This window comes from Prionailurus bengalensis, chromosome C2, assembly GCF_016509475.1.
Source record: "Prionailurus bengalensis isolate Pbe53 chromosome C2, Fcat_Pben_1.1_paternal_pri, whole genome shotgun sequence".
In the NCBI taxonomy this organism is placed as follows: Eukaryota; Metazoa; Chordata; class Mammalia; order Carnivora; family Felidae; genus Prionailurus; species Prionailurus bengalensis.
Window position 1 is genome coordinate 118,021,182 of NC_057350.1, and position 14,308 is coordinate 118,035,489.

At 38.5% G+C, this 14,308-nt stretch overlaps 1 long non-coding RNA gene across 1 annotated transcript in view; it reads right to left on the minus strand.

The window, feature by feature from the left end:
- Positions 1–7,695: 7,695 nt before the first annotated feature.
- The window catches only part of LOC122491886, a 79,605-nt gene continuing 72,992 nt past the window's right edge, over positions 7,696–14,308 (minus strand). The window contains exon 3 of the long non-coding RNA XR_006299474.1: positions 7,696–7,758. This is a non-coding gene — a long non-coding RNA (uncharacterized LOC122491886). The remainder of the gene's footprint in view (positions 7,759–14,308) is intronic.

A 14,308-nucleotide genomic window follows, 5' to 3' on the forward strand; every position in this document is an offset into this window, starting at 1 on the left:
CTGTTATGGCTCAGTCTTTCCGTGAGTCTATCCTCCTTGACCAAAAGTTCACCAGCACTTCTCAGTCCCCTCCAACCCCAAGGCAGGACAGGAAGGCAAGAATGAGCTGGAGTTGGGTGTTTACCTTCCCCCAGGCAGATTACAAATTGTGACACAACCTCTACAGTAGGTTAGGTTTACTAAAATAGCTTCCCCTTGTGGGCAGGCCTTGTTAAAAAGAACAGAATGCTCTAGTGTGTTTTTTTTTTTTTTAATTTTTTTTTTCAACGTTTATTTATTTTTGGGACAGAGAGAGACAGAGCATGAATGGGGGAGGGGTAGAGAGAGAGGGAGACACAGAATCGGAAACAGGCTCCAGGCTCTGAGCCATCAGCTCAGAGCCTGACGCGGGGCTGGAACTCACGGACCGCGAGATCGTGACCTGGCTGAAGTCGGACGCTTAACCGACTGCGCCACCCAGGCGCCCCATCTAGTGTGTTTTTAAATGTTTCCTTTTCCCCTCTTCATGCTGGAACCATGAGGGGATTTATCTCTGATGTTCAGTCTGAGGATCTGGTCAAGCCCGGGGAGTTAAAACTCACAAAACCATGAGGATGCCCCCATGATTGCATCCCATTGGAGTTTTTAACTCTGGGAATTGTTCACACTGAACCTTTAGCAATTTGTCAATTATGGTTCAGGTTTTCCTGTCCAGGCACCAGCTCCCTACTGATGTTTCTGCTCCTGGATCTGCCCTGGTAAATTGTGCTTCTCTGTACGAGCCGTCTGCCTTTCCAATGCTTAGGGCCATGGCTTGCCCTATGACCTCACTTCTCTGATGGGTCTGAGATGGGTTATTGATCTTTCAGTTTGTACAGCTTTTTATTTTTGTTAGGACAGAGTGGCAACTTCTTAGCTCCTTACAGACTGGACTAGAAACCAGAAGTTAACCACTCTGTTTAGAAATCTTGAAGAACTTAGCAGAAACAGAGACCGTAAAATCTACCAATAAAATGAGCTAAGACTTTGGGATCAAGCAGAGTAGCACAATAACAATTTCGAGTTGCTAAAGCTGATATTCTAATTTTCTCTGAGAAAATGACAGGGTGCAGGAGTAGGGAATATCAAGCAAGAAAGCGCTGCTTAACTGAATTAAAAAGGAGTTAGATATCGTAGCATTGGTTTAAAAGTATGCTAAAAATGCTATTCATTTCACAAAAAAAAAACTACTTGTCAATAAATTGATAGTTTTCTTAAAAGAAGTAATTTTTTTTTTAATTTTTAACATCACACACTCCAGGCATACACATGAAATGTAAAAGAACACAAGTGCTGTCTGGCACAAAAACAGACACATAGACCAATGGAATAGAATAGAAACCCCAGAACTAGACCCACAAACGTATGGCCAACTCATCTTTGACAAAGCAGGAAAGAACATCCAATGGAAAAAAGACAGCCTCTTTAACAAATGGTGCTGGGAGAACTGGACAGCAACATGCAGAAGGTTGAAACTAGACCACTTTCTCACACCATTCACAAAAATAAACTCAAAATGGATAAAGGACCTAAATGTGAGACAGGAAACCATCAAAACCTTAGAGGAGAAAGCAGGAAAAGACCTCTCTGACCTCAGCCGTAGCAATCTCTTACTCGACACATCCCCAAAGGCAAGGGAATTAAAAGCAAAAGTGAATTACTGGGACCTTATGAAGATAAAAAGCTTCTGCACAGCAAAGGAAACAACCAACAAAACTAAAAGGCAACCAACGGAATGGGAAAAGATACTTGCAAATGACATATCGGACAAAGGGCTAGTATCCAAAATCTATAAAGAGCTCACCAAACTCCCGAAACACCCGAAACACCCGAAAAACAAATAACCCAGTGAAGAAATGGGCAGAAAACATGAATAGACACTTCTCTAAAGAAGACATCCGGATGGCCAACAGGCACATGAAAAGATGTTCAGCGTCGCTCCTTATCAGGGAAATACAAATCAAAACCACACTCAGGTATCACCTCATGCCAGTCAGAGTGGCCAAAATGAACAACTCAGGAGACTATAGATGCTGGAGAGGATGTGGAGAAACGGGAACCCTCTTGCACTGTTGGTGGGAATGCAAATTGGTGCAGCCGCTCTGGAAAGCAGTGTGGAGGTTCCTCAGAAAATTAAAAATAGACCTACCCTATGACCCAGCAATAGCACTGCTAGGAATTTATCCAAGGGATACAGGAGCACTGATGCATAGGGCCACTTGTACCCCAATGTTCATAGCAGCACTCTCAACAATAGCCAAATTATGGAAAGAGCCTAAATGTCCATCAACTGATGAATGGATAAAGAAATTGTGGTTTATATACACAATGGAATATTACGTGGCAATGAGAAAAAATGAAATATGGCCTTTTGTAGCAACGTGGGTGGAACTGGAGAGTGTGATGCTAAGTGAAATAAGCCATACAGAGAAAGACAGATACCATATGGTTTCACTCTTATGTGGATCCTGAGAAACTTAACAGGAACCCATGGGGCAGGGGAAGGAAAAAAAAAAAAAGAGGTTAGAATGGGAGAGAGCCAAAGCATAAGAGACTGTTAAAAACTGAGAACAAACTGAGGGTTGATGGGGGGTGGGAGGGAGGAGAGGGTGGGTGATGGGTATTGAGGAGGGCACCTTTTGGGATGAGCACTGGGTGTTGTATGGAAACCAATTTGTCAATAAATTTCATAAAAAATAAATAAATAAATAAATAAATAAACATTAGAAAATAAATAAATAAATAAATAAAGAGTATATGAGAAAACTTAATCTTCACTTATGATGCCAGACAAATGTTTGAGTTCAACTTTTATGTTCGTTTATATTAAAAATGAAAAAGAATTATAAAAAAAAAAGAACACAAGTGCTGTCTATTAATTTAATGGCAAAATAGAGGCATACCTCAAAGATATTGTAGGTTTGGTTCCAGACTGCTGCCGTAAAGCAAATATCACAATAAAGTGAGTCAAATGAATTTTTTGGTTTCCAAGTGCATATAAATGTTATATTTACACTATACTGTAATCTATTAAATGTGCAGTGGCATTATATCTAAAAAACAATGTACATATCTTAATTTAAAAAACACTTTGTTGATAAAAAATGCTAATCGTCATCTTGAGTTTTCAGAGAGTTGTAATATTTTTGCTTGTCGAGGGTCTTGCTGGCTGCTGACTGATCAGTGTGCTGGTCGCTGAAGGTTGGGGTGGCTGTGGCAATTTCCTAAAATAAGACAACAGTGAAGCTTACCACATCAATTGGCTCTTCCTTTCATGAATGACTTCTTTGATAACATTTTACCTACAGTAGAGCTTCTTTCAAAATTGGGATCAGCCCTCTTAAACTCTGCCGCAGCTTTATCAACTAAGGGTATGTAAAATTCCAAATCCTTTGCTGTCATTTCAACAATCTGCACAGCATCTTCACAAGGAGTAGTTTCCCTCTCAACAAACTACTTTCTTTGCTCATCCATAAGAAAGAACTCCTCATTCCTTAATGATTAACCATAAGACTGCAACAACTCAGTCACATCTCCAGGCTCCACTTCTAACTGTAGTTCTCTGGCTGTTTCTACCACATTGTAGTCACTTCCTCCAGTGAAGCCTTGAACCCCTCCAAGTCCTCCATGAGGATTGGAATCAACTTCTTCCAAACTCCTGTTCATGTTCATACTTTTACCTATTCCCATGAGTCAATGAATGCTCTTAATGGCATCTAGAATGATGAACCCTTTCTAGAAGGTTTTCAATTTCCTTTGTCCAGATCTCCAGGAGGAATCACTATCTATGGCAGCTATGAAATGTATTTCTTAATTAAGAAGACCTGAAAGTCAAAATTACCCCTTGACCCAAGGGCTGCAGAATGGATGCTGTGTTTGGCAGGAAAGAAAACAATATTAATCTCATTCTACGTGTTCATCAGAACTCTTCGGTGACCAGGTGCATTGTCAATGAGCAGTAATACTTTGAAATGAATCATTTTTCTGAGCAGTGAGTCTTAAAAGTGGACTTAAAATATTCAGTAAACGATGATGTAAACAAATACGCTGTCATCTAGGCTTTGTTATTCCCTTCTAGAGCACAGACAGAGTGGATCTGGCATAATACTTAAGGGCCCTAGCATTTTCCAAAAGGTCAATGAGCACTGGCTTCAACTTACACCTTCATTAGCTCCTAACAAGAAAGTCAGTCTGTCCTTTGAGTATTGTCCTTTGCCAGACATGCAATGACTTCTCCTCTCTAGCTATGAAAGTCCTCAATAGAAGCATCTTCCACCAGAAAGCTGTACATTGAAAATATGTTGCTTAGTGTAACCACCTTTATTAACCACCTTGGCTAGATCTTCTGGATAACTTGCTGCAGCTTCTATATCAGTGCTTGCTGCTTTGCCTTGTACTTTTTTATTATGGAGATGGCTTCTTTCCTTAAATCTCATGAACCAACATCCATTAGCTTCAAACTTTTCTTCTGCTGCTTCCTCACCTCTCTCAGCCATCATAGAACTGAAGAGAGTTTGGGTCTTGCTCTAGATTAGGCTTTGGCTTAAGAAAATGTTGCGGCTGGTTTGATTTTCTATAGAGACCACTAAAATTTTCTCCATATCAGCAATAAGGCTGTTTTGTTTTCTTATCATTCATGTGTTCACTGTAGAACTTTTTTTAAGTTTATTTATTTATTTTGAGAGAGAGACAGCACATACCCGAGAAGGGAAGGGGCAGAGAGAGAGGGGGAGAGAATCCCAAGCAGGCTCTGCACTGTCAGTGCACAGCCCAACAGAGGGCTCAAACCCATGAATCGGAAGATCATGACCTGAGCCACAGTCAAGACTAGGAAGGAAGCTTAACCAACTGAGCCAGCAAGGCGCCTCTGGAGTAGCACTTTTAATTTCCTTCAAGAACTTTTCCTTCGCATTCACAAGTTGGCTAACTGTTTGGCACAAGAGGCATACCTTTCAGCCTATCTCAGCTTTCAACATGCCTTCCTCACTAAGAGTAATCATGTCTAGCTTTCGATTTAAATGAGAGATGTGCAACTCTTCCTTTTATGTGAAGAGACCATTGCAGCATTATTAATTGGCCTAATTCCAATATCATTGTCTCAGGGAGAGGGTGAGAGACAGGGAGAAGACTGGTCAGTGGAGCAGTGAGAACACAGACAACATTTATTAATTTCACTATCTTACGTGGGTGCAGTTAATGAGGCCCCCAAACAGTTACAATAGCAACATCAAACGTCACTGATCAGAGATCACCATAACAAATATAGTAATAATGAAAAAGTCTGAAATATTGGGAGAATTACCAAAATGTACACAGAAACACAAAATGAGCAAATGCCATTGGAAAAATGCATCACTAGATTTTTTTTTCACAGAGAGAAAGAGAGAGAGAGAGAGAGAATGTGTGCACATGAGCGATGGAGGGGCAGAGGGAGCAGAGAATATCTTAAACAAGCTCCACACACAGTGTGGAGCCAGCACAGGCCTAGATCTCACAACCGTGAGATCATGATCTCATGTAAGGATTTGTAAAAACACATCAATCTTGTTCTTTTTATCTAGAAAATATGAACATATACAGAATATACATATACAGAATATATACAGAACATATACAGAATAAGAACCACCAAAAGAAAATAAAATCATTTTTCAACAAAAGTGAAAAATAACTCTTCATGGTGCCACTAGCACATCTGTAAGGGCTAAACCTGAATGGGCCACAAAAGACACTAAGGAGCGTGTCACAGAGCTATATTTGCATCATAAGCACTCTGTCATTACTTAGCTTGTATGTGATACATTAGGTGAGAAGTGCGAGGCAAACCACTGCTTGTCCCTGCACTGATCGTGCACCACACACTATGAAGTAAAGCTACCAGGGGTGGTTAACACACACACACACACACACACACACACACACACACACACGCCAGGTATAACGTAGAACATTCAGAGGGGGGGCTCCGTTAGACACTTGCACACCTCAAATGGAGTGCAAAGTACTTCTTAAGAAAGCAGCGTTCCTTCAGCTGTATAAAGAACATCTTCTTCCCTACAACATACAGGTCTCAGTATGCCAGGCAGAATGCATTACATTCTTAAATCTTGGGATTTCACAGAGTAGCATAGGATATGGGATTGCATGAGGAATAGTGCAGGAGCTAATGTTTGCAGGAACTAGCTGTTGGTTTTGTTGTTTTTGTTTTTTGTGTTTTTTGTTTGTGTGTTTGTTTTAGGAAAATCAAGAAATACTGGGGAGAAGCAAGCTGTACAATTACTGATATAAGACACGTGGAGAGAAGAAAATTCCTTATTCACAGAAAGACTTAAGGCCTGGAACTTCCCAGACAGCCCATGAAAACCTTCTCCCAACCTAAGGAAAAGACAAAGTCCAAGTTTAGAGTATAGAAGAGGAAGGCTTCTCTCCCAGCTCATTCTCCAGGCCACTTCCCTATACATAGCATATGTGTATTTTCTATAGCACAGAAAATACCAGAAGAATGAAGCCATGCAAGACTAGTACTTAACAGAAAGCAAGCAACATGGAAGCTCTGTAAGGATATGGGAGGGGGGAAAGGGAAGAAAATAAATAAACAAACAACACATGAAAAATGCACAATAGAAGAATTACATCATGAAGCAGGCAGAAAAAGAGCAAGTGTTTCACATTAAAATCCAAAACATTAAAGACAATAAGTATGGCATTTCTGAAACAAAATTCAAAGATGAGTTGCAATGGCTCGAAGGAAAGAAGACAGGAAACAAAGAACTGGAAAAAAAAAAAGAAAAACAACTCAGAAAAGAAATGGAGATGGAAACAGATAAAAATGGACAGAAATGGAAAAAAGAACATCAGAGTGAAATTTTCAGTCATATTAAAGGCATTAAAATATACCAACAGCAATTGAGAAAATGTAGGCAAATCAAAAAAGATGTAGAAAAAGAAAAAAATAAACAGCAAATGAAATACACATAATATTCTCCACATACATAATTGCTGCTCCTGGTGAAAAAGAGAGCAAATGAAACAAATAATATTCAAATATGTAAAAGAAGTATTTTCTGTAATAAAGAAGATTTGATTCTACAGAAAATATGTAGAAAAAAATTCTAGAATATAAAGTGATGTTTACAAAATCCTTAGAAAAAGGATTTCATACTAGTTCAAATAAAAAGCAGTATGTATTTGGGGTGCCTGGGTGGTTCAGTCAGTTAAGCGTCCAAGTTAGGCTCAGGTCACGATCTCGCAATCCGTGAGTTCGAGCCCCATGTCGGACTCTGTGCTGACAGCTTGGAGCCTGCAGTCTGCTTCAGATTCTGTGTCTCCCTCTCTCTGCCCCCGCCCTGCTCACGCTCTGTCTCTGTCTCTCAAAAAGTGTGTAAATGTAAAAGTTAATATATATTTTCAAAAGTGAAATAACTCAATAATATACTTCCCACTGGTATCTATTATAAAATAAACCACTTAGCTGGTATTGCACACTAGATAATGTATAAAATGTATATCATAATCAATGACAAATGGTTGGTTCAAGGACAATATTTTAAATAGTACTAAACTCACTAATAATAAAAGAAAGTCCTTAGAACCTGGTCTTAAAGAGGAACCTATAAGCAGAGCTAAGAATGAGGAAATGAGCTGAGGTATGTTCTAGGCAGTGGGGAGGTTTCCTACCTTGAAGAATTAATGGGCATGAATTTCAAGGTCCACATAAAACAGGAGAGGAGACCCTGAGATCTGCAAGAAGTGACAGTGCAGGAGGATTTGTTTATCTCTGCTTGGTACTCAGAAGAAAAAGAAAATACAGTACCTGAGAATTCCAGGTAGTAGATCTGGGCCTCATGATTTTAGGATCAAATTTACATCACCTGGATTACATGATCCAGAAACTTTCAGCTTGTCAGCTTTTTACGCAGAAATTCAGGTAAAAATTAGGCTCTAGTCAGCACTGCTCTAAGAGATCTTGGTATAAGAATACAAAAAATGCAGGGCGCCTAGGTGGCTCAGTTAGCTGAGTGTCCAGCTTCAGCTCAGGTCATGATCTCATGGTCTGTGGGTTCGAGCCCCTCATAGGGCTCTGTGCTGACAGCTCAGAGCCTGGAGCCTGCTTCGAATTCTGTCTCCTTCTCTCTCTGCCCCTCCCCACTTGTGCTCTGTCTCTCTATCTCTCAAAAATAAATAAATGTAAAAAATTTTTTAAAAAAAGAATATGAAAAACGCTCTGGAAAGATGCTCCCACAAAGTAGCCATACATGATTGTCATGCACACACACACACACCCGCACACAAATCCTCACTAAAGGTGAATTCACTATGTAGTACACAACACAAAGCAATGAGTGTATGTCATATTTACCCATATTTAAAGGCATTTTTACATTTTTAGATATCTGGAAACAATGGGGTATTAAAATTATAATCAGTACCTGGTTTTTGTTTCTGAAGAATATGAAGAGAAAGGTTACATCTTACAATTGATGACATTTTAGCTTTGATGATACATGCAAATCCATGATGAGGAAAGTCAAACAAACAGTGAACAGCCTACTACAAGAGTAAGTATTTGGAAGATAGAATGATACACTGAAAACAATATGAAATTAAAATTAAAATGATTTTTGGGGTGGCACCTGCGTGGCTCAGTCAGTTAAGTGACCGCCAGCATGGAACCTGCTTGGGATTCTCTCTTTCCCTCTTTATCTGCTCTCCTCTTGCATTCTCTCTCTCTCTCTCTCGAAAAAATAAAGAAACTTTTTAAAACATGGTTTTTAATGTTTATGTTTTTTGAGAGAGGAAGCACACAAGCAGTCACACCAGTGGAGGGCTTGACCTCATGAACCATGAGATCATGACCTGAGCTGAAATCAAGAGTCAGAGGCTTAACAGACTAAGCTACCCAGGTGCCCCAGTGACTTTTTTTAAGTAATTGGCATAGTAGGAAAGAATAAGACATTAAAAAAAGAACAGGCAGATTTAAAAATCACTTAAATACCATCAAATGGATGAACAGGTTAAAGATATAATGAGACAAAGACGAAGAGAGCAATAAAAAAATAGAAAAAAAGCCAGGGAAAATTCTTAGAGATGCCACAGAGAGTGCAGGGACAGAAAATAAAAACAAGAGATGAAGGGGCCATGTAGGAGAGAGCATGACAAGTCTAACATCAGTTAAATGGGAATCAGAAGAAGTAAACAGAGAAAAGAAATGCGAGGTGATGCTCAAGGAAGCAATCGCTGAGAATATATTGGGATGGATAAAATATATTAATATTCAGTATCAAAAGCACAATAAGTTAATAAGTAAATTAATTAAACACCAAGCCATACCTAAACAGAATGCCAAACTAAACCTAGAGGTAACAAGAACACTAGAAAATATTTAGAGACAAAAGGCAAAAAACACTCTCTAGTTCAACTCATGTTATATGGATGAGCAGGAGACATTACAGTCTATTTTGAGGCTTTAAGTGAATATATTAGAAGGGAAAAAAATGGACTGAAAATTCATGACCTATCTCCCCATTCAAAAAAGTATAAAATAATAGAGTACACCCAAAGAAAGCAGAAGGAAGGAAATAATACGTAGAGGAAGTAAAATTACAAACATGGAAAACAAGGATAGAAAGAATCAAGAGAATCAGAAGCCGCTTCTTTGAAAAAGGTAATAGAAGAGATGTTTCTCAGGCAAACATATAGAAGAAAAAGGACACAAAGACAAAAGCAAATTTAGGAATGAATGACAAAAGAGACAATCACAAAAGAATCTTTTATATAGCTTAGAAAATGCTATGAAAATTAAGACTGATAAATTGTAAACATTGAAATGAACAATTAAAACAATTACTCATCAAAAGTAACTCCACAGGGGCACCTGGGTGGCTTAGTAGGTTAAGTATCCAACTCTTGATCTCAGCTCAGGTCATGATATCATGGTTTGTGAGATGGAGCCCCCTGCCCACCCTAGTCAGGCCCTGTGCTGACAGCATGGAGCCTGTCTGAGATCCTTTCTCCCTCTCTCTCTGCCCCACCTCTCTCCCTCTCCCTCCTTCCTCCTCCCTCCCTCCCTCTCTCTCTCTCTCTCTCTCTCTCTCTCTCTCTCTCCCCCTCTCCCTCTCCCTCTCTGTCTCCCCCTCTCTCTATCTCTCAAAATAAAATAAGCTTAAAAAAAAGTCACTCCATAAGAATGGGGAAATCAAACTTAGAACCATTTAAAGAATTGAAACTGGTATCTAAAACATACCAGTGACAAACTAAATGCAGCAATAAACAAAATGCATACTGTTCTTTTATAAGGTGCCCCTCTCCACAGCCAATGGAGAAATGGTGGGCTGGTTGGTTGTTTGTTTTTAACATTTATTTACTTTTGAGAGAGAAGGGGAGAAGAGAGAGCTGAGGACAGGCAGAGAGAGAGAGGGAGACACAGAATCTGAAGCAGGCTCCAGGCTCCAAGCTGTCAGCACAGAGCTCAATGTGGGGCTCAAACTCACAAACCACAAGATCATGACCTGAGCTGAAGTCCGACCCTTAACCTACTGAGCCACCCACCCAGGGGCCCGGAATGGCTTTAAGATAAGCCAACTTTACAAAATTTAATCATGTACTTTCACTACACTAAAGAGAGAAAAAGTCATGTTGCCATTTCAGCTGATCCAGGAAAAAAGCTTTTGATAAAATTCAACACCCGTTTGTGTTAAAATCAAATGAAATAAATAACCTTAGCAAGGTAGAACCACATAAGAATTTCCTTACCCAGATGATACTCCTACTACAATCTCACATAAAATATCACACCTTGATGATGAAGTTTTAAGAACGTTCTTTTAAAAGGGGAAAGAAAACAAAGATTCCCAGGACTAACATTTCTATTCAACATGGTACTGGAGTCCCTAATATATATAATAGAACATAAAGAAGATTTTAGAAAAAGTTATGTGAAATGAAAGGAAGAAACAAATTATTCGCAGAATACATGATTATTTATACAGGAAAAAAAAGAAGAAAGTGAAGATAAGTTACTAGTATGAATAAGAGTTCAGTGAAGTTGAACAAGATTAACAGACAAACACTAACTGTAGTTATAAACACCAAGAAAAAAGGTGTGTAAAATTTAATTGATACCATTAACAAGACCAAAATCATCAGACACAGGAATAAACCTAGCAAAAATAATACATGTCTTTCAAGGAAAATCATGAGACTTTGTTAAAAGAAATAAAAGAGAGCCTATATAAATATGGAGAGAGATGCCATGTAATGACTAAGGAATCTTTGTATGATAGAGACAACACTTCTAAGTTAATCTAAACATTCACTATAGACCACACTCAGTCACTAGGTGCCCAGGGAAAGGAAAAGGTACATGAGGAAGAAAGGGAGGCAAGACAGGAAGGTACAATTAATCTACTTCAGAGTTCTGTTCTGACAAAATTCCAAGTTGAGAATTCGCAGGATGATTTGAATTTTTAAAAGTTTTTCAGCAGTCTTTATCTTTATAGATAAGAATCTCCAGCTTAACAGGGAGCCTGGATGGCTCAGTGGGTTGAGCATCTGACTTGGGCTCAGGTCATGATCTCACAGTTTGTGGGTTCAAGCCCGCACTGGGCTCTGTGCTGACAGCTCAGAGCCTGGAGCCTGCTTCAGATTCTGTGTCTCCCTCTCTCTCCCCTCCCCCACTCCCTCCCGCACACACACTCTCTCTCTCTCTGTCTCTCTAAAATACATAATAAAATTAAAAAATATTTTTAAAAACGAGTCTCATGCCTCTCAATGTTCTCAGTTGTATTATCTGGTCTAAGAGGGAAAAAACAAGATTGAAATTCTGGGGAAAGTGAGAGGAGAGCTCACTTAGATGAAAGCAATGCTATTAAGGACTCAAATTTAAGAGGCTGGAATTCTCTTACACATAATTTTCTTAAAAGCCTGCATAATTTTAATTTTATTGTAGTCATCACCTTCAGACACTGATTATTTTGGAGAAGCAATCACTGAAACCTGAAAAATCAAGGTCTGATGAGAATCCCTAAATAAACCACATTTCAGAAGCCCAACTCTAAAAAGTAAAGAAAGGCGTTTTAAATTTAACATCCCAAATTCTGTATCTCTTCTCTACTGAGGAATATGATGTTGCAAATATTAAAAGCAGAGAGGGAGTATTAAATAAAAATTTAACTGAGTTAAGAGAAGTATCTGTTTGGTGAGTTTATATGGCATATGGATACAGAAGTAAAGCAAAGGAATAACAGAAAACATCTGCTGATAGAATTTACAGTAATTATTTAATTTTGGCTTATAAAATGCTGACATTAAAAATAATTTCATTTTATACACTTATTTATCACATATAAGTGGTTTCATCATTTTGCATTTGGATACCTGATCAAAGACACTCTATAAATTACATTATTTCTCCAATTTGCTAATTAATAGCTAGTTGTCTCAATACCTCTTACAAAATAATGTCTTTTTTCCATTCATTTTAAAGTGAAATTTATTTGTGTTTTGTTGGCTCCTCTACCAAATCTTTATATGTTGTTATTGCTAGGTCTTCATCATGAGCCCTCTTTGCTTTCCTTCCCAGGTGTATGTGTTGTTGGTGCTTTAAACACCATTTCTATGCTGACCAGTAACATATTTACATGCCAGGTCAGATCTTTGCTCTGACAGCCAGACAGGACGTGTATAACTTCCTACTTTATATCTCTGCGTATCAAAACAAGACCTTTTATCTTGCCCACAAAACATGGGTCCTCCTTTGGTCTTCTAGCTCAGAAGTTAGTGGAACTATATACCCCGTATTTCAGACTAGAAATTTGGAGGATCACCTTTGAGGCAAGGTTTTCTCAATGACTCTTCCTCCTTCTCATCTCACTCTTCAGTGCAAGCTGTATATCCTCTCTGAAAATTGTACAGACATAGTAAATAATGACTGTCTCCTAAATAACCCACAATTATCCACTTTTTTTTTTTGCAAGTCATGTCAATTTCCTTACAGAACAGCTGGAGCCCTGAAAAGTCAATGTTGAACTAAGTACCCTGTTTTGCCAGAATAACTATTCTTTTCTTCATCACCAGGAAGGTATTTCTTAAAGATACCCATACCAAGCTATCCAGAGTAACTAAGTTAAATGGGGTCTTTGTTTTAAGGAAAAGTACAGGGCAAATGTAATCAATTGCCATTATTTTATTATATAATTTTTATAACCACCCTCTCTGGTAGTAGATATCTTTAACTCCATTTCACAAACCTGAAATTTGAGACTTAAAACGGTTCGCTAACTTCTCAAAGTCTGTTATCTGACTACAAAATTGGCCTTTTTCCACAATAGTGTTGCCATATCCCCTTAAGAGCCTACTCGAGAATCAGGGAAGAATCAGAAATATCCTTGGCTTCGAAATCTCCCAGCTGAGCCAAGGTCTAAATTTCCTGTGGAGATCTTACCATGTGCAATCTCGCCAAAGCTTTTACAACTTTAACTACAGTTATCCTTCAGTGACCTACCTGTTCATCCAATACCTGCACATCTACTTCAACACAAAACAGTTTAGAATTAATAAGAATAAGAACCCGTCTCATTACAGCTTCTGATATCTCAAGCTGCTTTTTTTATAGCCCATAAATATCTGGAATTCAAAATGTCATTCTCCAAATTTTCAATATAATTTTAGTTGCAAGCGGAATATTTACAGAGGTTATTTTGCCACAGTGGCAAAACATTTTTGTTAAATACTGCTATTTTATAGCAAGAAATAAGCATTAACTGACACATGAGTGTGTAGCCAGAAATTTTATGTTCCCAAGGAAAATGCTCAGAAATAGGTTTCTTACTCTTTGCTAAATTGCAAACCAACAGATTTCTGACTCTCATGAAATGCTGGATGCCTGGAGCATTATTTACCAAGATTGAGAAAGAAAATGAAGGCAGATGATCGGGGAAGGAGCAAGGTGGGACGAAGATAGGTATTTCTTTCTGACTCTAACTTGCTTTCCATTGTTTTTGCTATTTGTGTCAGAGTAGAGTTTCCCAAACTTTCCCAAAGATAAAAATGACTTGAGTCTTTTTTTAAAATCCAGAGTCTGAAGAATTCTCTTTGGAAATGCTGACTCAGTGATCTGAGATAGGACTGGGAGAACCCGCATTTTTAACAAATATGCTAAGTGGTTATTTATTACCAAAAGGACAATCGTGAATATTAGTGGATCATCTAAGAGCCAGGTAATTAACATTTAATAAGTAGGTTCTTTCTATAAGGGCAGGGGATTCTGTTGAAATAGCTATTTAAATGCAGC